Genomic DNA, 21,750 nt, shown 5'->3' on the forward strand with positions numbered 1-21,750 from the left:
GATCCTTCCTCAAACACACGCTCACACAGTGAATTCTCGTTGTTTTGTGCTCACTTTTATAGCTCAAACTTTCGGTCAATCTATTGGAACTGAATTAAGAGCGCCAAGAGTGAACGCGTGTGTGCGGCGGTGGTTTTGTAGCCCTGCTCCCTTTGAGCAGTCTTCTATATAAATTTGTCGCTATAATAAACATTTGAGATTTTCGATAAGTCTTTTGAAGATGAAGACAATATATTCAACGGACATTACGTTTAGGGACAAATTGTGCGCGCGCCATGGGTTGGAAATATATATATGGCCACGTACCAATGGTCAGGCATTCGACGCCTCGATACTTCAAACTATTAAGTGACCGAAAATTTGTTCACACTATGCTGATTAGAAACAAAGGGTAAGGGGACCGAAAAATAGTTCTTTACGCAGAGTTCGGAATAAAGAGAGCCCGACCAGAGGGGTTGGTACGGGTCTTTTCATTCTTATGCGACCGCTCATCAGCACTGTCAGCGGCGCCTCATAGATTCCACTCGATAGGCTCCGCATACGCTAAAATAAACTGGTCCCACGGCATGGCAGGAACAGGAGCGCAGCTTGGGAGAGAAACTGCACTTCGAAAGCACCGTGTGAAAGGGGTAGTAGACGAGTGGTTCTCCACGATGGCCGCATGCAGCACGCTGCATTGCCATGCTTCATCGGTCAGGACAGGTAAGCTGTACGGCCGTTGCGTAGGCTTATATTACCGGCAGCTTGGTTGCACTGAAATATGCGATTTTGGCGGGAGCCAAGTGCCAGTTTGCAAATACCGCCGGTTAGAATTAAGCGATTTCCCTGTCTGTCTACAGTACACACCTTACATACACCTCTGGCAATAATGGCCCTCAGCAGCTCAGAAAAGAAAAAAAATAAACTGACATTAACAGGTGATGCGAATTCACTCAGCCACCTAGCTCAGGCCACCGTTGTGCTTGAGGAAAGATAGGTTACAACAGTAAGAAAAGACTATAAATCAAATTTAGCAAATATTTAGGGCCTCTTGTTAGCAGTTAAAGCCTGATATTACCCAGTTTGTGCACCCGAAACAAAAATCACGAAAATCAGGGTAAACCCAATCCCTGCTCAAAAAGTGCCTTCAAGAGAAATGTAATTTTGCAGTGCAACAGTCGCAACAGTCTGAAGCTACCATATAGAAATTGGCAGATGTCTTGAACCTGAAGGCAATGGATAAACTGGCCATGCGATGGTTTCCATGTTAGGTTGCATGGCATGAATTACTGAGGAAGACATCGTTTTCTTTATGCTCTTTTACAGTGCAGTTTCGGGTAATGCGAATTTCAAAAACTGCCAGCAAGAGCCCAGTGCTACTGAATCCGCCTCGTTTGCAGTGAGTCGCAATGCCTGTAGCACTGCTAGGACTGTTATCTTGCCTTTGTAAAATACCTACAAAGAACATTCAATTCAAAGGGCCTCAATTACAATGCTCAGTGGGCTTCAGCACCCATTCAGCAGTTTTCTCAAAGCAGTATGTTGGCAAAATTTCTCTTTTTCATTAGCTTTGCGGAGCATTTTCAGCTGCAATGGCATAAACAGGAAGGCAATACGCGGTTCTGCAGCAGCACTTCAGACTGTGATGCGACACACGGCAAGCACTTACCTCAAAGATGAGTAGGTTACTCAGAGGAAACAATGTGGTGGTTGGGTATGGCCTTAAAAACAAAAACTGCTTTGTAACACGGTTTTTCTATACGGCCAACGAAGTTGTTACTCATTTATTCATACGCTTCATCAATTACTGACAAGGCGTGTACGTAGGAATACTTTATTTGGCAAGGAAGTCCTGACCAACGTGGGCCTAATGCGACTCTGCCTATAGGCCAAGGCGCAGACTGGTGGACCCAACCTTGAGCCAGTAACCTGGAACGGGGAATAGGTGCATTGGACCAGAGAATGCCGCGCCATGCAAGGTCGGCTGCTGCAGTCCCTCCACTAGTGTCAGTCAGACATAGGGTTGGATGCCATGAAAAGAGAAAAGTATGCAAGCTCAGAACAATAAAATGCAACTAATAATCCACTAAGAGAAACCAACAAACAAATACACAACAAATTAATGCATATGAGGGAAAAAGATAAGGACATCTCCCAACAGGCTACAGCAGCAGCTAACGCACTCCTGTAGTGGCTTTGCGTATGGGCATTAGAAAGATACTCAAAAAAGGATAAAAGGAACATTGTTCAAGATGTGCCAGAGAAACCACACACAAAATGAAGTATGTACAAGGCAGAGACCAAGAATGAATAAATAGTCAAGACAAACAAAGAAAGGGTTTCTGAAAGGCTTCTGACGCTGGCACACAGGAGGTCACAAGCTCCATATGCTAAACCCAAGACCTTAAAGGGGCGGAGACATCAAATTTTTGGTTGGAGTGTTCTTAGTTTCAAACATTGCATATTCCCACCTGGTGCGTCATACGTGCTCCGCAATTCAAATATGCACATTAAATATTACCGCATTATTTATACGGAGCGATTTCGGTTCCTGAGTGTCGAGGTGCATTATGGCGTCACTCCCGAGGAAGAGTAGCAACCCCGGTCATGTGGGCTCCAAAAGTAGTGACACAGGGACCACTTCATCGTCTGCTCTCAAACACATGCTGTGCGTATCAGGGCCTTTCGAAATTCTGGCCAGTACTGCGATATGCTTTATTTTCGAGTAGTTCAAATTATAAAACATATTTGAAATTACAATAAATACAAATAAATAAATGTGTGATGAAAAGAAACATTTCACACAAATATTTCATTCCTTTTCATAATTTATCGCATCCTAAAGCTTATTGAGCACCTCATTGATTGATGCAAAATCATGTAGAAAGGTACAATTAGTCTGAGCCATAACTGTGTTCAGGAAAAAAACATGACAGCTTGACTTTGTAAGCTGCCGAACGACAATCTTACGGCTTTTCACTTCTCGGCCTTTTGGCGAAGATTATAGAACCGAAGCGCGGCATTGTGGTAGAGCATCCGCCTCACATTCGGGAGGTGCTGTGTTCGATTCCCAGTGCCGCCGGGTACTGATATGCTTGGGTATCGGGACCGAGGTCTTCATCGCATGACGATGAACTCTGCAGACGACGGAGGGAAGCCTTCAGGAGGGTTGGTAAACTTGAAGGTTAATTTACATATTTACAAGAGAAGCAGGGAGACCAAAAGTCGATGAAGTGCCGTGAAACCAGCCAAATCGCGGCTTAAATACAGTGGATATTCCCTAGGCACCTAGCTAGGGAAACCGGTGGCTGATCAAGCGTCCAATGGGCAGACACACTCTTCATAGTCTCTTCCCTAACCCCGTGACCGCTCCGCCCCCAAAAACACGTGCACAGGCGATAAGGAATCCTGGCGCATTGAGGTCCTGGAATGCTGTTTCCGACCGGTTGACCAGGTGCATAAGGTCGTTGGCTTAGCGGGCGGTGATCTCCTCCGTGGGAAAGAGGCGTCCTGGAATGTGGTTTCCGACGGGTTGACCATGTGTGTGCATAAGGTCGTTGGCTTTGTAGGCGGTGATCCCCTCCGTGGAAAGATGCGTCCTGACGGCCCCGGGCATTCCAGAGGGTAAGATGAATCAGCCGTGTCCGCCCCCGCTTTGTCTGGCTGCGCAAGTGCAAGCGAGCGAGGCGGGTCCGGCGCTTTTGTTCGGGTCTTTCTGCTGGTCCACGTGAGGGCGCAGTTCGGGAGAAACACCGCATTCCATACTCCGGACGAAGGGATGAGAGGCCTTTCGTCCTAGCTCCCCGTCGCCAGGAGCCGTTCCTAATCCTCTTCTCCGGACGACAGCACCTTTGGTCAAACATAGTTCGATGGCGCCTGCCGGGCTCGTCTGTTCCCGCTGTCGGGGCCTCCGACCACAACAATCCGTCCGCCGCCAAGAAGACGCCACGAAGTGGTTGCAGCTGGTCGGTGCACCACGAATGGGCGTCAGAGTCCCAGTCGGCCTCGTAGTAGTCAGTCCACTTGACCTGCACAGCTGGCAAGGGTCCTCAACGGAACATTAGCGATCAGATCTGAGCTCAGCTCCTACCTCCGGCTAGGCAGCACGCGGCCAGCCTCCGAACATTGCCAGGTCTTTAATACGGAGCAGTATTGCTGCAAATTTTGGATGACTTAACCCTCGCCAACAGCTCACGCCCGGAAGTCTGCTGAACCAAAACTAGTTCCTCTTTGTTTTTCCTTTTTCCGCAAAAGACATGCGTCTGAAATTTGGTAAGAAACACTTTTTTTTCGGCAATGAGGTGGGTACGGAGAAGCAAAAAAAAACAAAAAATGATACGGTAGCTTTTCTCGAGCATTAGGGCATTTTACGCCAGATTATGCAGGAAAGCTACTACTGAGACCGTCGGCATTCCCGTTTTCCCGCCCTTATCGGTAACGGTAGCCCGACTGAGTCACTGGTAGAGGACCGACTACGTCCCCCACCAAACGACGGAAGGGTTCGCTAATCACGGGCACTAGCTTCATCGGAGCCTTCCTTAAATCCCCTGGCTTTCCGACGCGCTGACAGGTGTCACAGGACTTTACAAACTGCTTGACATCCCTGACGCAGCCAGGCCAATAAAACTCCTGTAGAAGCCTAGCTTTAGTTTTCTTCACTCCAAGGTGGCAAGACCAACCCCCACCATGGTACAATTTAAGGATGCCTGCGCGGTATTTCTGCAGCACCACGAGCTGATCGAACTGGACCCCTTTTGAGTCCTTGTACTCGGCGTCGCATCTGTTCCTGCCGCGAGCCTCTCCGCTCGTCTCAGAAGCATCGCCTCCTGGGTTTGCCCCTGCCCGACCCGTCGTGGGAGAGCCTTCGTTCTTCCTACGATTTACTTCAGCTGCAATCTCGCGAGCCTTCGCACGAGTGAGCGCCTGGACGGTTCGATCGCCGAAACTACGACCCTCTTCCTGGAGAATCTGCTCCGACCGATTTGAAAAGAGATACGGAAATTTTTCCGGCAGATTCGGTGATACCGCTGCCTCCGTTTCCAGAACGCCAAATGGGCCCTCTATTCTAACTCGTGCGATCGGCAAGCATGCGCTATTCTCTTCGGCCACCTGCCTAATCCCTGCACATTCCCCAGTAAAATCAGCTGCGTTCACATACGTGGGGTGGATTACGTCCATGGTGGCCGCGGAGTCCCTCAGAACCCGGCATGGTTTTCCATTAACCTGCATGTCTTTCAGGTATGGCTCTAGCAGGCGCATGTTCTCATCGCCCGCCTCCACCAAGGAGAGAACGATTTCCTGCTTCCTGCAAGCGTGGGCGAAGTGACCGGGCTCGTGACAACGGAAACACACTGGTTTCTTTCTGGCTTCAAAAGCCTTATCCCTCTCTTTTTCGGTCGCCCCCTTTGTGGGGTTGCTTGATTCTGCTTTGTGGCCCTCGTTCCGCTCCCAGTTGCGGCTTGCTGCCCCTCCTGTCTGGATCCGTGGAAATTTTTTTTTCTACTTTGGGGCTTACGGGGGCACGCGCACCCTCTGCTACGCGCTTGGCATGGAGCTCTTCGGCCAGCTCTGCTGCACTTTCTAGGGTTTTATTTCCCGGCCTGTCCTGCACCCACACGCGCATTTCTTCCCTCAAAGAGCCAAAAAACTGCTCCAGGCAGATCACCTCTATTACTTTACCGTGAGTTCCGTAAGCCTGTTCTCCCTTTAGACATTCCTTCAGGTCTGCCTTAAAGTTATACGCAAAATCCGGAAATGACTGATTAGGCTGTTTTCTGGCTTCCCTGAAGCGGCGCCGAAAGGCCTCTGCGGACAGACGATATTTTTTAGGAGTGCTGCCTTTACTTTAGTATAGTCTGCGCCTCTTCTTTTGCCAGACGAGCGAGTACTTGGGCCGCCTCACATGGAAGAATGGTCAGAAGTTTCTGCGGCCAAGACTCGGTCGGGAACTCGCAACTTTCACATGCCCGCTCAAAGTTCACGAGAAAGAGCCCTATGTCCTCTCCAAGTTCGTACGGTTGCAAGAGGTCCTTTATTTTTATTTTTGATGCTGCCTGGCTTGCCACTGTGTTCGGCACCTCTAGCCTAGTGCGTTCTGCCTGTGCAGCCTGAGCTATCTGTAGATCGAGCCGTTTTTTCTCGATCTCTCTTTCATGCTCTCTTTCCTGCTCTTCGCGGTTTTTTGTTCATCCTCTCGCTTCTTTAGTTCTTTTGTTCCCTTTCCTTCTCCAACTCCTCCTTAATTAGCTCCCAACATTCTACTATCTCCTCCTCGTCCGCACCGAAATCCTCAATTGTTCGAATCAATTCAGGTTTTCTACGGATCGACCCACAATCAATGCCCAATTCCCCGCATACGAGAACTAGGTCTGGTTTGCGCAGCTTCTTCCAGTCCATGACTATTTAAGCAACGGCAAGTCTCTACTCACGTGGTCAGAGGAGCCCCGGCTGCCTCTTATACCAACCTTCGATTACCTAGGCTAACAAATTTCCAAAGTTGTAAAACCTGGCAATGCTCCAAGAGAAAGACCGCGCACTTACCATACCAGAGTCAGGACCAGGCGCAGACCATCCCACCGCTGCCAACCAGTTGATATGCTTGGGTATCGGGATCGAGGTCTTCACCGCATGACGATGAACTCTGCAGACGACGGAGGGAAGCCTTCAGGAGGGTTGGTAAACTTGAAGGTTTATTTACATATTTACAAGAGAAGCAGGGAGACCAAAAGTCAGAGATGAAGTGCCGTGAAACCAGCCAAATCGCGGCTTAAATACAGTGGATATTCCCTAGGCACCTAGCTAGGGAAACCGGTGGCTGATCAAGCGTCCAATGGGCAGACACACTCTTCATAGTCTCTTCCCTAACCCCGTGACCGCTCCGCCCCCACAAACACGTGCACAGGCGATAAGGAATCCTGGCGCCTTGCGGTCCCTGAATGCTGTTTCCGACCGGTTGACCAGGTGCATAAGGTCGTTGGCTTAGCAGGCGGTGATCTCCTCCGTGGGAAAGCGGCGTCCTGGAATGTGGTTTCCGACGGGTTGACCATGTGCATAAGGTCGTTGGCTTTGTAGGCGGTGATCCCCTCCGTGGAAAGATGCGTCCTGACGGCCCCGGGCATTCCAGAGTGTAAGATGAATCAGCCGTGTCCGCCCCCGCTTTGTCTGGCCGCGCAAGTGCAAGCGAGCGAGGCGGGTCCGGCGCCTTTGTTCGGGTCTTTCTGCCGGTCCACGTGAGGGCGCAGTTCGGGAGAAACGCCGCATTCCATACTTCGGACGAAGGGATGAGAGGCCTTTCGTCATAGCTCCCCGTCGCCAGGAGCCGTTCCTAATCCTCTTCTCAGGACGACAGCACCTTTCGTCAAACATAGTTCGATGGCGCCCGCCGGGCTCGTCTGTTCCCGCTGTCGCGGCTTCCGATCACAACAGTACCCACCGGTTTTAAGATTTACCCGCCATGGTGCTCGGCTCATCTAGGGTGAGATTGTTGGGAGAAGGGTCTTCGACCAAACCGTTGCCTTGACGGATCAGAGATAAGTTTCGCCGTGAAACAACCCTAAATCCACCTCGTGCGGTAGAAGCCCCCCCCCCCTCCCTTTTAACCCGTCATGCACACCTGCCGATGCGTGTGAGCCAGCCACAACGGTAGCAAGCAAATACCGCTGCACTTTGCTCAAAGGGGGTTTGTGAGCGGAGAGGGCTATGGCACATCTCTCTTGAGGCTAGAGAAGCGAACGGTTCATGAACGTTGTAAGTTTTGTAACTGGCACAAGGCGAGAGTTTTGGACTGCGGGTTTTAACCACGTGGAGTCGTTTTTGTGCCCGCATTTGACGGGAATCTTGAGGCGCTGACTATCCTTCCCACGCAGTGCACCCCTGGAGAGCCGAGCACTAGGCCGGGGGACCGCCTGTTCCCATTGGATTGATTTGCTGGTGGACCGGAGGCCGCGGGAATCGTACCCATGACCTCCCGTAGCCGAGTCGAGCACTCAAGCACGAGGCCACGGCTGCGGTGGAGATGCTCTTGTCACAGTTCAGACACTGAAAAGGCGTATGACGTGATGTGGCATTGTTGAGATACATTAATGACACAAAAAATCGATGAACAGCAGCTTAAGCTACAACAAGAGTGAGAGCATTAACAAGACGACCTCTTCCACACTCCCTTGTGACACCTCCAGCTGTGAAATGCTGCCCCAGATGCAGCATTCTTGACGGGACATGGCCCGCTTAACTCTTGTGTATGGGTTTCACCCCACTGGAATCCCTGGCCGTAACGGACCCACAGATGCTGGCGCATTTCAACTAGGAAAATGTGCAGGAATTTCAGCAGCTGTTTACCTTCTCACTTGATGAAAAGTGCCTGGGTGATCCGGAGTCTTAGATTTGGAAGTTTGTTAAAATTATGCTCACAAGTTTTTGCTTTCTTTTAATGGTTCATAAGAGTGGTGGCCATATGTGGTGACATTGCATGTGCTTTCACAAAAGAAACAAACAACTCCACTTTGAGAAAATTCTGGAAAATTTCTAAACGGAACACTCTGCATGGTTTCAGGGGCTCCATTACACTGCTCATTGTACTGCAAAAGAATATTTCAGGCTTTCAAGAAGTAACCCTTGAACAAGAGGGCTGAAAAAGGTTGGTTTGCTCATCACTGAGAAGCACTGCCTTTTACTGCCTTTCCAATGAAGGCACACTCTGGCATCCCTTTTGATAGCAGCAATGCCACAGGAAAAGCACCAAGCGATTTCCACAAAAAGTAACAGCTTTTTATGACCTCGTCATCACTGTTAGAACCGCAGAGAAACTAACCTCTGTTTGTTTGTTTCTGCAATAGCCTACAAGATTGACGAGGCCTGAGAGCAAGAATTACAGATCGATTTTGATGTCACACTAGGGTGGCGTGGCACCTCGCATCAGTATGCTGAAAGTGCATGAATTCTGCACATTACTATGACTACGGCTTATTCCACAGAAAATACTTTTGAACGTAGCTGTGTCTATTCATATGCACCAGACCAAATTTAATGAGGAGCGTGGCAACCTGTACAGAACCAACCAGTATATACAATGCTCACTTAATTGATGACGAGAAAAAGACAGCTAAAACAGACAGGCTACCATGCCTGATACTCATTAGAAGCAAAAATATGTCATGCCAATAAGAACGGACCGTGTGCTGGACACTCACAGTATCGTTAAAACTCGCAGCAGACCTCTGCGTTAATTTCAGTACGTCCTTTTACGAGACTTGACCACTTTCTTTGCGGTATCCCTCACAATTCCCCGATTTTTCCAGGTAAACAAAATTCCTCTTGACAATTCTAGGTTGCTAGACACCCTTTAAAACCGTCACAGCCCTTCAAAGAAACACAGTAGAACCTTACTGTTCTGTTCTTGGTTCATGTAATCTGCAGTATCACAAAACCAAAAATTATGCGTGTTGTGCTATTTTTATTCACAATACAAATCCTGGATAACTTTTTGAAACGATTCCCTGGTATACATGTTCATAATTTTGCCAAATTCTGACCATATAATGCATTCAGAGACCAAGACAAAATGCCAGCCAAGGTAGTCAACATTTTTGGGTGCTTTGCCCACATGCACTTCAGCACTGCGGAGAAGACGCCGCTGCTGCCCTGAACAAAGGCAAGGACACAAAGCATCTTAAAGGGACTATGCAATAAATTAATTGAGATTACGTAAAGCAGACGAGAGATAGGCATTTCATCACTCCTCACCCCAGTGCAAGAATTTTTAAGCTAGCATCAATAACACCGAAGATATAGACGACTAAAAATTATGCTCTACCTCTCCCCCTCAACTCGTACACGCGGGGCACCAGACAAAAATGAAGAAAACAGTTCTGGGACTGGGCCCCACCTATGAATACGTCATCCGCTGATGTTCCTTTTGCAACTTCCGGTTGTCGCTCCTAGCACCCCAGCAGCAGCGCCGTGGGCGTGATTGCTGCGCGCGTCGGGTTTCTTTGCTTGTCATCTGTTGTAGTTACCAGTAATAAACCGGGACCTCGAGGCGCGACTGCTCGCTCTTACGGCCGCGATGGGCATCGAGCCCTATGCGTGCGCATGAAGAGCCGTGCGAGTGGCTCCGGAACTCCCGACAGGAGGCTGCAGAGGAAAATTGAAACCATATGCGCGAAGGCAATGCCCTGGCTCGCGCTTGCCCGAGAGGGTCGCGCGGCGGCACGAGCATACGATTTTCACGGCTACCGGAAGTGTGCCCGTGGCGTCGTGGCTGCCGTGGCTCAGCGAATGACAGCGTGTGGTGGCCTGCTGACGTCATGGGTATAGTGACGTCTATTCTCACAATTTAGTTTCAAAATCGGTAACTACGAGCACACCAGTCGGCCCGCGAAATTTAAAAAACACGGTTTTTAAGAATTCATAATAAATTGCCGGCTCAGTTCCAAAGACTCATACTTGGCGTGAACGCTTCTTAGCATCATTTCTAAGCATTGAAAACATTTACAAGCGACTTTTTATTCGTTGCATAGTCACTTTGAGAGCAGCTGCGGCTCTTCCAAAATGCACAAGTGTAACGGGACAAAGTATCTGAGAACGGTAAGAAATAGTTGACGGACTGGACATGCCATGAAACTTCACCCCTATAGAAAACAAAAATATGGAAACAACTTGCAAGCACTAGAAAAGGAGCTTTTAAAAATTTGTTCCAGCACATTCACAAAAGTTTTAATGAAGTGAAAGTGCCAGTAAATGCCAGGGACTAGGAAATTGCGCAAAACCTGGACATAGAGACAGTCACGTGCAGACCAGCAAAAAAAAAATTTTCATAGGGGCTAATTCAAGCATGTTGCTAAAACATTGCATTCATAACATCAAAAAATATGAAGGAGAAAGAAGGGGAAGGGGGCGAGACAAAAAAAAATAAAAGGGAAGGTGGCACAAACTTTTGCTTTAAAAATGCAAAAAGGCCTTGTTTCGTGCCATTTGCCGAAGCTATCATGTCAGGATTTCGCATTCATTGAAAAGCTGTGCAATCACCTTGAAATCAGTGTGTGGCAGACTAGCCAGCAAATAAATTACTGTGATATGACTACTGTAATTAAATCACTTTTGTGGACTGATAATTTAGTAATGTAATGAACTATTTTCAAGCAGTAATTTCACGGAAAGTAATTAATTACTAGCAGCATTACATTTGTTGTATACCGAGTCCATGCTTCTCGTATCTGCCATGCTTTGGCCTCGCGTTTGTGGAGATGAGCACATACAAAGCAAAGATGCAGTTTATGGGGCTTTAACGTCCCAAAGCAATCGACTATGGCTATTAGGGACACCATAGTGAAGGGCTCCGGGAATTTCGACCACCTGGCGTTCTTTAACGTGCACTGACATCGCACTGTACATGGGCCTATAGCATTTCGCCTCCACTGAAATGAGACTGCCGCCGCCGGGATCAAACCAGAGTCTTTCGGGTCAGCAGCCGAGCACCATATAACCAATGAGCCACCGCGGCGACTCCCAAAGCAAGAATAAATTACGGAGGGCACTAGAGACGACTGCCATGCTTTGAAGGCGAAAAACATTGACTTTTTAATATATACTGTTTCCTTCCTTTCTAGTGACACACCTACTCATTAGCTTATAGTCATAGGGCAACACACACATTAAATGAATCATTACTTCCCAAGGAGGAGCAACGCGGTTTTGTGGCCCATGGGTTGAGTGATCAGCTCGCAATCTGAAGGCCCTTGGTTCAATTCTCTGCACCCTTGGAAGAAATTTTTCTCTTTGCTGATGATGTCACTGGGGTAGTAGACCACTTTTCCTGGGCATCGACAACGACGCCAGGTATCGACGTTAATGTGCCACTTAAGGCACTTGCCTTAAAAGCACGCAACCAGAAATAGCCAGCATCCCAGGGAAGCGGCGCACGCGGACGAGAGAGAGGTGATGTGCGCGCAGGCGTCAGCACTACCTTTGTGAAGAGTCTGCATATTAGTCACAGGACTGCTACGCATCTTCCTGCACTGCATATGGTCGCGCACAAACGCACTGCATGGCCACCAGAAGAGCTCCATGACCAAGGCATGCCATAAGGCACCTTCACGCAGACGCACTGCGAGTGCTCTAGCAGGTACTTAGACGTCGCCGTACAGACAAGAAGTCTCAACTGACACGTCTAAGAAAGTTGGTCGTGAGTTGTCGGTTTTTGTGGCCTCATTTGAGGCCCTATTTCTAACTAAAGGGCAGCACAGGCAACAACGTCCCAGCGACATGCAATTTACTTCCACCAACTTGCCTACAGAACAAATCAATTGAACATCAGCAGAATTGGCAGCTTCTCTGCGCCCCTGTGCACTTCTGGGATGATGCGTGGATAAGCAGTCAATGTACTCCAGCTGTTTACGCGGATGACAAATTCTTCAAAATCAGGATGGTGGGACCATATTACACATTGAATGATGTACTTCTGCTTAAAGAGTGATATGAGAAAGACCATCTACATCAGCAAAGTGGCTGTTCAAATTGAGTAAAGAGGGTAAAAATTTCCAACGCCCATTTTCAAGCTCAGTGGCGGTGCAAACAAAAAGCTAGAAATTTTGCACAAACTATGACCAATGCACAACATTTTAGCATCAAAACTAAGAAGTAATTTTCATTACTTAAGGCAGGTAATTGTAATGTCATGTCATTACTTTTTGATAGCAGTAATTTGTAATGTAATTTAATTACTGCTGTGGGATTTCTAGGAAAGTAATTAGTAATGAAATTTAATTACTTTTCAAAAGTAATTTTGCCATGTATGGTGTGTGGTCAGTGGCTGCCTACTTGTCAGTGTCCTTAAGTTGTTACGCAAACGATGATACACACCCAGTTTCCTACACGTGACAATGTTCATGAGAAAAAGGAATATTGTGACAAAGACGACAAAGCTGGCAGTGGTGTGGTACAGAGCACTCGCTACAGAGCACTCGACCATTCCCTGCATGCAAATCATATCTCTGCCATCGTTCATCGCGCCTCACTCTTTGGTCGGCCACCACGTAACAATATTATACACCACACAGCATTTGCATGGAGGGAATGGCCAAGAGCATTTTCCATTTGGTTTTCATGTTAAAGGAGTATAGGCACATAATTGTGGTGGCATGTTTTCTTCTCTACAATGATGTGGAAAATGCTACTACACATGAATCACCATGTAATATTTGCCCACGGCCGCTAAATAATTTATAATTTTTTCTGTCATGCTGTTTCGGTTTCAACAGTCGAACAATGGCGGCGACATCCAAGAGTGATTTGTGTCACGTGAGGCATAGAAAAACGCCCATATAATCACTGCTTCATCGTTATAATTTACTGCAGTGCTGAAGCCAGCCTTCCTCAAGAGCCGGAATGACAACTAATGTGGAAGCAGCGATTATATTGCAGTTTTTTCATGCCTCACGTGACCTGTAGGCACACATTGGCGTCACAGTCCTCATTCGGCTGTTGAAACTGAGACCGAAACAGCACGAGAAAGAAATGCGATTATAAATTATTCAGTGGTTTTAGAAGAATACCAGGTGGTAATCCATGTTTAAAAATGCCTTACGCATCATTACAAACAAAAAACAAGCACCCGAAAGTTAGGTGTCTATACTCCTTTAATTCTTTAGACCCACCATTCTGCTCACTGATTTTGCTTTGTAGTTAATCTCCTGAGTGACTTAGCAATATCACCTGTGAATCGCAGATTACTAAGGTGTTCTCCATTAACTCTTATCCCCAACTGTTCCCAATCCAGGCCTCGTAATAGGGCAGGTATTCCTAAAAACCTGCTGTTTACAGGAGGCACTTTGTTGCAGAGGAGGCATTATGGAGACTAATTTTTTGCATGATTGGTGATGTATTAGACACCGCAGTCCAAGACTTCTTTAGCACAGTTTGACATTGACACTGTTGCTTCCATCATTGGCAAAACGCCATCCAATGAAAGTAATGCCTACATGGAAGCTGAAGACAGCTAAACCTGTACTGTTGGAAAAAACTGCATGCGTGCTAGACACTTGCTTGTTCACTCAAATACGGCCTAATAAAGCAGCTGGGACACGGGACCTGGCTTACATGCCTTCAAGGCTGCGTTAGTAGCCATGTGATTAAAAGGTTTCACCTGCGCATTCTTTGAAATGCCCCAGGTATCATCTTTTACCAGGTCAATGGATATACTCAGGCTGGTTTCAGTTTTGGCATATTATTACGTAGCGACCAGCCGAATAATAAGCGGCGATGAATGATGGCAGTGAGATGATTTTAATGGCCACTCGCCTATAACGCGACCTTTCCGTTCCCACACCACTGCCAGCTTCGTCGTCTTCGTGACAATGTTGCCGCTTTGCACATAGTTTTTCCGCAGTGCCACGAGGTACGCCTTAACGAGGTTTTACTGTACCTGTGAGTACTAAGGTTGCTGAATTTGATGCGTCTCAATGCGAAATCTGAACCGATTCATACACCTCCTGCATTCATACGCCCATGAGCCAACTATAAAATTGAAGTTCTGATCTATTGCTATGCGATGCGTTCAGAACAGGTGCTGCCCTTGATGGTCTCACAGATAACTTTGACCACAATGACAACACAGGCATCAAAGGTTGCCTCCAAACTATAGCTCCCCACCATTCATGGCATGTTTTCCGCTGCTCTACTGTATTTTCCCACAGTGGCCCACTCATAACTCACCCCAGTTCTGACTTCGGGGCCAATCCAGCAAACAAGTCTTACGCAGTGCTGTTCGGATGGACCTTATGGCCATGCCACTGCTCTAATTACACCCCACCACTTTCGCTCGGCCCCATGGCGAATGGGAAGGAGGAAGTTGGAGCACCATGAAAGCCAAATGTACAACAAGGACGTAGTAGAGTGGCCTCACTCAAAGCTCTTGCCCTGAGCTCAAACAGCACAGGTACTTCTGGTTGAGCTTACAACTTTGTCATGCCCGAGCTGACAGCCCACCAGCCACACATACCGTAACAAATTTTAATTACACATGCCAACAATGCCAGATTTATTAAGATATGAAAAAAGACGTTAAGCCAGCTATGCTCTAACCAACCCAAAATTCTTACCACTGTCAAGTAGATGACCTCGATTCTCTTCGGCAATACATCCAGCTCATTACTGTTCACAGCTATGGTAAATTGTCATTTTTACCTCTCAGATTTTTTCATCAAGAGGCACAAGGGCAATTGGTTAACTTTCTGGTTCTTGGGACCAAGTGACATTAAGCAATCACTACAAGTTCTGGGCAAACACTCCCTGAAGAGGCCACCGAAAATCTTGCACCAAAGTTGCAAATTATACTGTTTGAAAGGGCACTACTTTTTTATTTATTAACACTGCATAAGGCTTGTTAGCTGGATTGGCCCCGCAGTCAGAACTGAGGTGAGTTATGAGTGGGCCACTGTGGATAAAGACAGTAGACATGTATTAAAACCTCCTGCAACAGAGTTTTTTCAGAAAAGGCAAACTGAAGAGTTAAAAACATAACAAAGCGGAAAACGAGGACTTCAAGGGTAGAAAACACAGGACAAGCGTTTGTCCTGTGTTTTCTAGCTTTGAAGTTCCTGTTTTCCGCGCTGTTAATTTTTTAAACATGCATCATCAACTCGCCCGCGCTTGTCCTCTGTTTTCTACCCTTGAAGTCCCCGTTTTCTGTGCTGTTAATTTTTTGAATATGTATCACCAACTCGCCCGCCTTGCTATCGTGTTGAAGAGCTATACTATTCATCCACATCCTTGAGGTTTTTTTTCCTCCCATAATTCCTACTGCACTAGAAGCAGTGTGATGGTGCTTGAATCTGAATGCCACACACCCATATGCATGCAGCACACATCCTTTACCAGCATAGCATCACGTAAGATCATGTCAATGCCCCATTTGGGGGCAAGGGGTGCAAGCACATAGAACAGTAGGAACAAAACGCACACACTAATGTTGCGTGAGTCACTCCTGTGCTCTGTCTTTTGGGCTGCATGTCTCAAGATGAACAACCCCTTCCCCATTTTCCTCAAAAAGTGAAACTACAACAAATATCTACTCCTAACTTGTGAAAACAAAACGACAAACATAGAAGGAAGAACATAAACATGTATTGTCCTTGTCTTTCCTTGTATTCTTCAATTATGGGAACTGTTTATGGGGGTTTAACGTCCCAAAGCAACTCAGGCTATGAGAGACGCCGTAGTGAAGGGCTCCGGGAATTTCGACACCTGGGGTTCTTTAGCGTGAATTATGGGAACTACTTCCTCGTTTAGCTACCTGTCCTACCTACGTTCGTCTGTGACTTCTCGCCTCTCGCCACTGCTTGTCTCTAGGGGCACAAACGCTGCCAGTTTCACAGCAGGAGGCCTACTTTCAAAATTATAATTTGCTAGATCCATGACAGCCTAGTTGCTTTGTTCAGCATACAGGAAGGCTTTGTTCATTGGGGGTCTAAAGGTGAAAGCTGTTGTCTTAATAGTGAATGTTCCCACATTTCCTTTTTTTTCTTTTTCTATGTAATGGTTAGGACAAAAAACTGTTGCCAACCCAATGCAAAGGAAGTAGCCACATAATCATAAGGTCTCTTCCATTTGGCTGCACTTTCTGCACTAGTTCAAGAAGTGCAGCACAAGTTCTAGGCTGGCTTGCACTCGCCGAAATGGAAGCGCAGCTGCGGTGCAGCAATACGGCGGTGCCCATGTGTAGGTCGAAGAAGCGGAGAAGGTGACACTAGTTATTTAAAGAAATGATGACAGTTCTTTGCTGAAAGGTTTATGGCTTATGGGGGTTTAACGTCCCAAAGTGACTCAGGCTATGAGGGATGCCATAGTGAACGGCTCTGGAAATTTCGACCACCTGGAGTTCTTTACCATGCACTGACATCATAGTACACGGGCCTCTAGAATTTTGATGGAGGCAAAACTCTAGGGGCCCGTGTACTGTGCGATGTCAGTGCACGTTAAGGGAGCATAGAGACCTAATTTTGGTGGCATATTTTATTCTTTATAATGAAGCGGAAGACACTACAATGCATGAATCACGATGTGGTATTCGCCTACGACCGCCAAATAATTTATAATAGTATTTTTCTGTTATGCTGTTTCAATTTAAACAGCCGAATGAGAGCTGTGACGACAAAGAGAGGTTTTAGGTCATTAGAGGCATAGAAAAACTGTGATATAATTGCTGCTTTATCGTTTTAATTTACTGCACTGCTGAAGGCAGCCTTCCTCAAGAGGAGGAATGACAACAAATATAGAAGCACCAATTATATTGCAGTATTTCACGCCTCACATGACCTACAACCTCTCTTTAAGGTCACATTCATCATTCAGCTGTTGAAACTGAATCCGCACGAGAAGGAAATTCAGTTATAAATTATTTAGCAGCCGTAGGAGCATACCACGTGATAATCCGTGTATAATAATGCCTTACACCTCATTTCAAAAAAGGTTGGTTTGGTATGGTGGTTTAACTTCCCAAAGCGACTCAGGCTATGAGGAACACTGTATTGAAGGCCTCCGGAAATTTCGACCACCTGGGGTTCCTTAACGTGCACTGACATCGCACAGTACACGGTCCTCTAGAACTTCACCTTCCATCAAAATTCGACCCCCGCCGCCGGGATCGAACCCATGTCCTTCGGGTCAGCAGCTTCCTTAAAGAACACCAGGTGGTCAAAATTTCCGGAGCCCTTCACTACGGCGCCCCTCATAGCCTGAGTCGCTTTAGGGCTTTAAACCTCCATAAACCATAACCTAGCTTTCAGCAAATAACTCTCAACATTTCATTAAATAACACGTGCCATACCTTCTCTGCTTCTTCGACCTATACATGGAGGAGCTGAGTGAGACGACATAATGAAAACCTAAGCGGTCAAGTCGAGTCGCATGGGCAGTATTTCAGCGCTAATTCGTAAGCCGCCTGTGTGTATACATGCAACAATTTTTTTTCTGTGAAACGACGATTTCCTTGAGCAGGTTCATGGTAAGACTTCTTTGCGATTTGCTGCTTGAAAATTATTCCAAGTGTTTCAGGATTTTGGTGGTCGTATTTGTCGGCAGCATGTAGTTGGCAGCAATTTCGTGACGACAGCAAGGCTGTCAGACAATCGGGCCTGCACTCGACCATTCGTTTTGGAAGCGGCCAGTGCCAAGCTGCATTTGTAACTGTCTGAACTGATGCTGCATGCTGCCGGCACCACCGCGGAACTTCACAGAACTAGTGCAGAGAGTGCAGCCAAATCAAAGAAACCTATCATGACCACAATCTTAACAAAGTGGTAGTTTGGGCTTGTTGGTATAGCATATTAGAAGGCATAGCGCAGCACAACGGGACAAAGAAAAAGAGCACACAGGAGGAGCGCTTATCCTGCGTGCTCCTTTTATCTGCCCCATTGTGCTGTACTGTCTTTTTCTAATATCACCACAATGACCTGTCACACACTATAACAGTGCCTTGTGAACTTTATGCACCTCACAAGCTTCCAAAAAGTCAAATGACATCATGCACATTGTCCAGTGTTCATCTCTTTAAGGCCTCTTTGCAGCATGAGCTGTAAAAAGGTCTTAAGATTAGAGGCCTTAAAAAGGAAGCTTGCTTTTCCAGTTGCCTCGTGCGCTCTATGCTTGTTGGCCACCTAAGTCCAAACACCTTCCCCACGTAAAACCGATGTTTGGTGCAGGTGGCACAGCACTCATTTCAAAATTATCACAGAAGGTGGAGGGCTCACCTTGTGGCGCCTTAAAGCCTTTGCTGCCTCAGCATTTTAACGTCCCATTTGTTCAGCCTCTGCGCCAACAAGTGAACGCCGGACTCGAAGCAGGTATCGAGAAGGCTCGTGCATACCAGAAAACTGCCTGCCAGTTTTTCAAGAGCTGTTTTCTGAAATAAATATGAATGTAAAAGAAGAACATGTTTCGCTCTGCAGACACCAAAGCGTAATCGCTTATCTCGCCGCAATTTTTGCACCTGTTTTAAAAAGCGAATTGTAACAAGAGCACACAATTGTGAAGTGCAATTAAGTCAACATTCAACAAACTTTCCAGCCACGGGGTCACAAAAAATCGGACCGCGTACAAAACTCATCGCACAAACGGTTAGTTAAACTCACGACCGGCTTTATTAGTGGTTCAACTGGACTGCTGTAAAAAGTTTCCCGCCTATTTTCGGGAGCACGCAAAAGCTGGTAATGCGTGTTTTACATGACCATGAGTTACGTTGGGCTGGGTTGACAAAAAATATAAAAACACGCTCAGCGCTTGCTCTTTTCCGTAGACCCGCACAGAGCTTTTGAGCAGAACTTACGATAAAACAGATGAGTCTTTCCCTCCGGGCCTTTGGGTTCACTGGCGGGCAAGCGGGCTCCGTGCTAGTCCTGGGTTATCTGCTAACACAAAATATTCGGGCGCAAGGAAGTTGACAACGGAATGCTGAGTGTCAGATAACTGGCAATCACTCAGTATGTGCATGCCAAAAGATAGAAAGAACAAATTACTCACGTGCAACACGATCGCACGCCCATCCCGCCGACCGGCCTTAGTGCTACTGAAAAGCAATGTTCGGCTCGGCTCTAACAGCAAAAAAATTGCCAGGCGTGACGTCTTCTCTTCAAACCGGATGCGACGTCATGGGTTGAAATAACGCTTTCGTTATTTCGACCTGGTTGTAGCAGTCACTGCCCAGTCGAGCTGACTGTCCGGCTGGAAGCCGGCCGACACCACTGCAGTAGATGCCGATCGAGCCGAGGGCAACCGATTATTCTACCCGGAGTCGAGCCGAATGCATAGCCGAGCACCAAACTTCCCAGACTGCTCTGCCTGCTACACAAGTAGCTCCCGAGGCTCTCCACCCACACCAAAGGCCAGCCCGGAGGGTCCAGTGTTCACAGCACGAAGTCGCCGCAGAGCAGCAAGGTACACGGGAGTCGGTATCGACCACGGGTCACTTTATTCGAAACTTACTGGTGAACGCCTGTTTAAATGATTTCCCACAGCATGTGCCGGTCGCAGCGAAGCTTGCTAGAGGCCAATAAACCCTACAGACGTGGCAGCTTTTGGGACATTATACCACCTTGTTCATACGGGTATGCGGCCTAATGTAACGATTCCATCCCAGTTCTATTCGCTTTTCACCTTTGTTACTGGATTAAGCCCTTCCTCTCACAGTGATCGGCGTTTCGGAGCTGACGGCACCTAACGAAAAAGGTCGTCCCTCTCTACCGGCCCAAGGCTTTGCGAAGTTTGTTGCCCCACAGAAAAAAAATAAAAGAATCCAAAACTGTGCATCCTTTAATCGCGAACCGGAAAAAAGTCGCCTTGTTCACAAAGGTGAGATGTTATTCCCTTAGATGTTGGTGCGCGAAATGGTCTTCTTTGCTCGAAAATTGTTGTGCGTAATCAGCCCCCTTTTTTATGACTGGGACGCACGTACATAAGCTTGCCGGGCGCTGAGAAGTACCGTCTTTGCCAAAAGTGATCAGGCAATGACGGTTTGTTTTTTAGCCGCGTCGCGAAACAGTTATGTCAGCCCTTGTGCTCTGAATCTGCGTAAAGTAAGGCGAACCGTTGTCCTCACGTTATGACGCCTTTCGGTCTTTAGGGGTGCCGTAAAGGCTCCGTTGTACGGTTGAGAGGCAAAAACCTATTGCTCGTCTACACTTTTGACAAAGGGGATACGTAGTTGTTGACTTGTCGCGGTTCTGCATCACGTACGCCGTCAGAAGTACGCGATATAATGCGTGCACACTTTCATTAACTGAAGTCAAGAAGTTGCCCCCACCTGCACCACAGAAATGTCCTGGTAAAAGGCACCAATAAAAATGTACACAGATGGAATAGGTGTCTCAGGTATCATGCGGTACAAGTTTTTTGAAGGGTTAAGAAGTATTTTGCCGACACCTTGCACAGGTTTAAAAGTATAAAGAATTACTCTAAAGTACGAAGAATTAATTTAATTTCACAAAGTAAATGCGCAAGTACTGCTGCAGATCCTCCGTCTAAACCGTGCTCCACGCGCGCAGTGGCATGCAGGCACGCGCCCCACCTTGCTCCAAATCGTGCAACTGCGCGCGTGCAGCAGGCATGCGTTAATCCGCTATATACATACGTCTACGCTAACACGTCTCCTCTGTGCTAAAGCTATCTAAGATTGATATTCTTTTCACCTTAAAGCCCCACCACTTGTACAGAAGGCTTATCGTGCTGTAGTCTATATTTAAACTCTCAAAACAAACGTATGCGCGAAAAAAAAAACTGCCTTCATCCTGGTACACCGCGATGGGATGGCAGCGCCATTACAGAAGGATTCTCACTGTGCCTGCCGAGTGGTCTTGCTGCAACTCTGCAGTCTCCACGTCGTCCTCATCCCAACAAGGAAGACGCTGAGCACTCGTAACGGCCGCGAAAATGCCGGTGGCGCCTTCCGCCCTTGAGTGATAAACACCACGCCGTTTGATATGGCGCGCTGTTTCTAATTCTCGATACGGTATCCGTTACAGCACTTCTCTTTGCGCTGTGTAGTGTTGCGGCGAAATCACTGGACCAGCAAAGAAGCAGCGCAATTATTTCTTGACGGAGACGCTTATTTCTGTGACAATGTGACCTCACATCACGAGGGGGAGCGGACGCCGGCGTCGAGGAGAGTGGACGCATCCTATGTGCGCTCCGCAAATTTTCGATGTTTTCGTCGGTTTTGTCGTTTGTGCTCGCAAACTACTGAGCTATTTCAACGCCGGAAGTCTTCGCGACCACCGGGATACC

At 47.3% G+C, this 21,750-nt stretch overlaps 1 long non-coding RNA gene across 1 annotated transcript; it reads right to left on the reverse strand.

Annotated features, from left to right (window-relative positions):
- Positions 1–1,910: 1,910 nt before the first annotated feature.
- LOC144102422 (uncharacterized) lies at positions 1,911–19,396 on the reverse strand. The gene is made up of 3 exons (XR_013308206.1): positions 19,298–19,396; positions 18,723–18,874; positions 1,911–1,980 (listed from the first exon to the last, which is right to left on the reverse strand). It is a non-coding gene; the product is annotated as an uncharacterized LOC144102422 (long non-coding RNA).
- Positions 19,397–21,750: the final 2,354 nt, after the last annotated feature.

The sequence above is a fragment of the Amblyomma americanum genome, chromosome 1 (assembly GCF_052857255.1).
Source record: "Amblyomma americanum isolate KBUSLIRL-KWMA chromosome 1, ASM5285725v1, whole genome shotgun sequence".
NCBI lineage: Eukaryota > Metazoa > Arthropoda > Arachnida > Ixodida > Ixodidae > Amblyomma > Amblyomma americanum.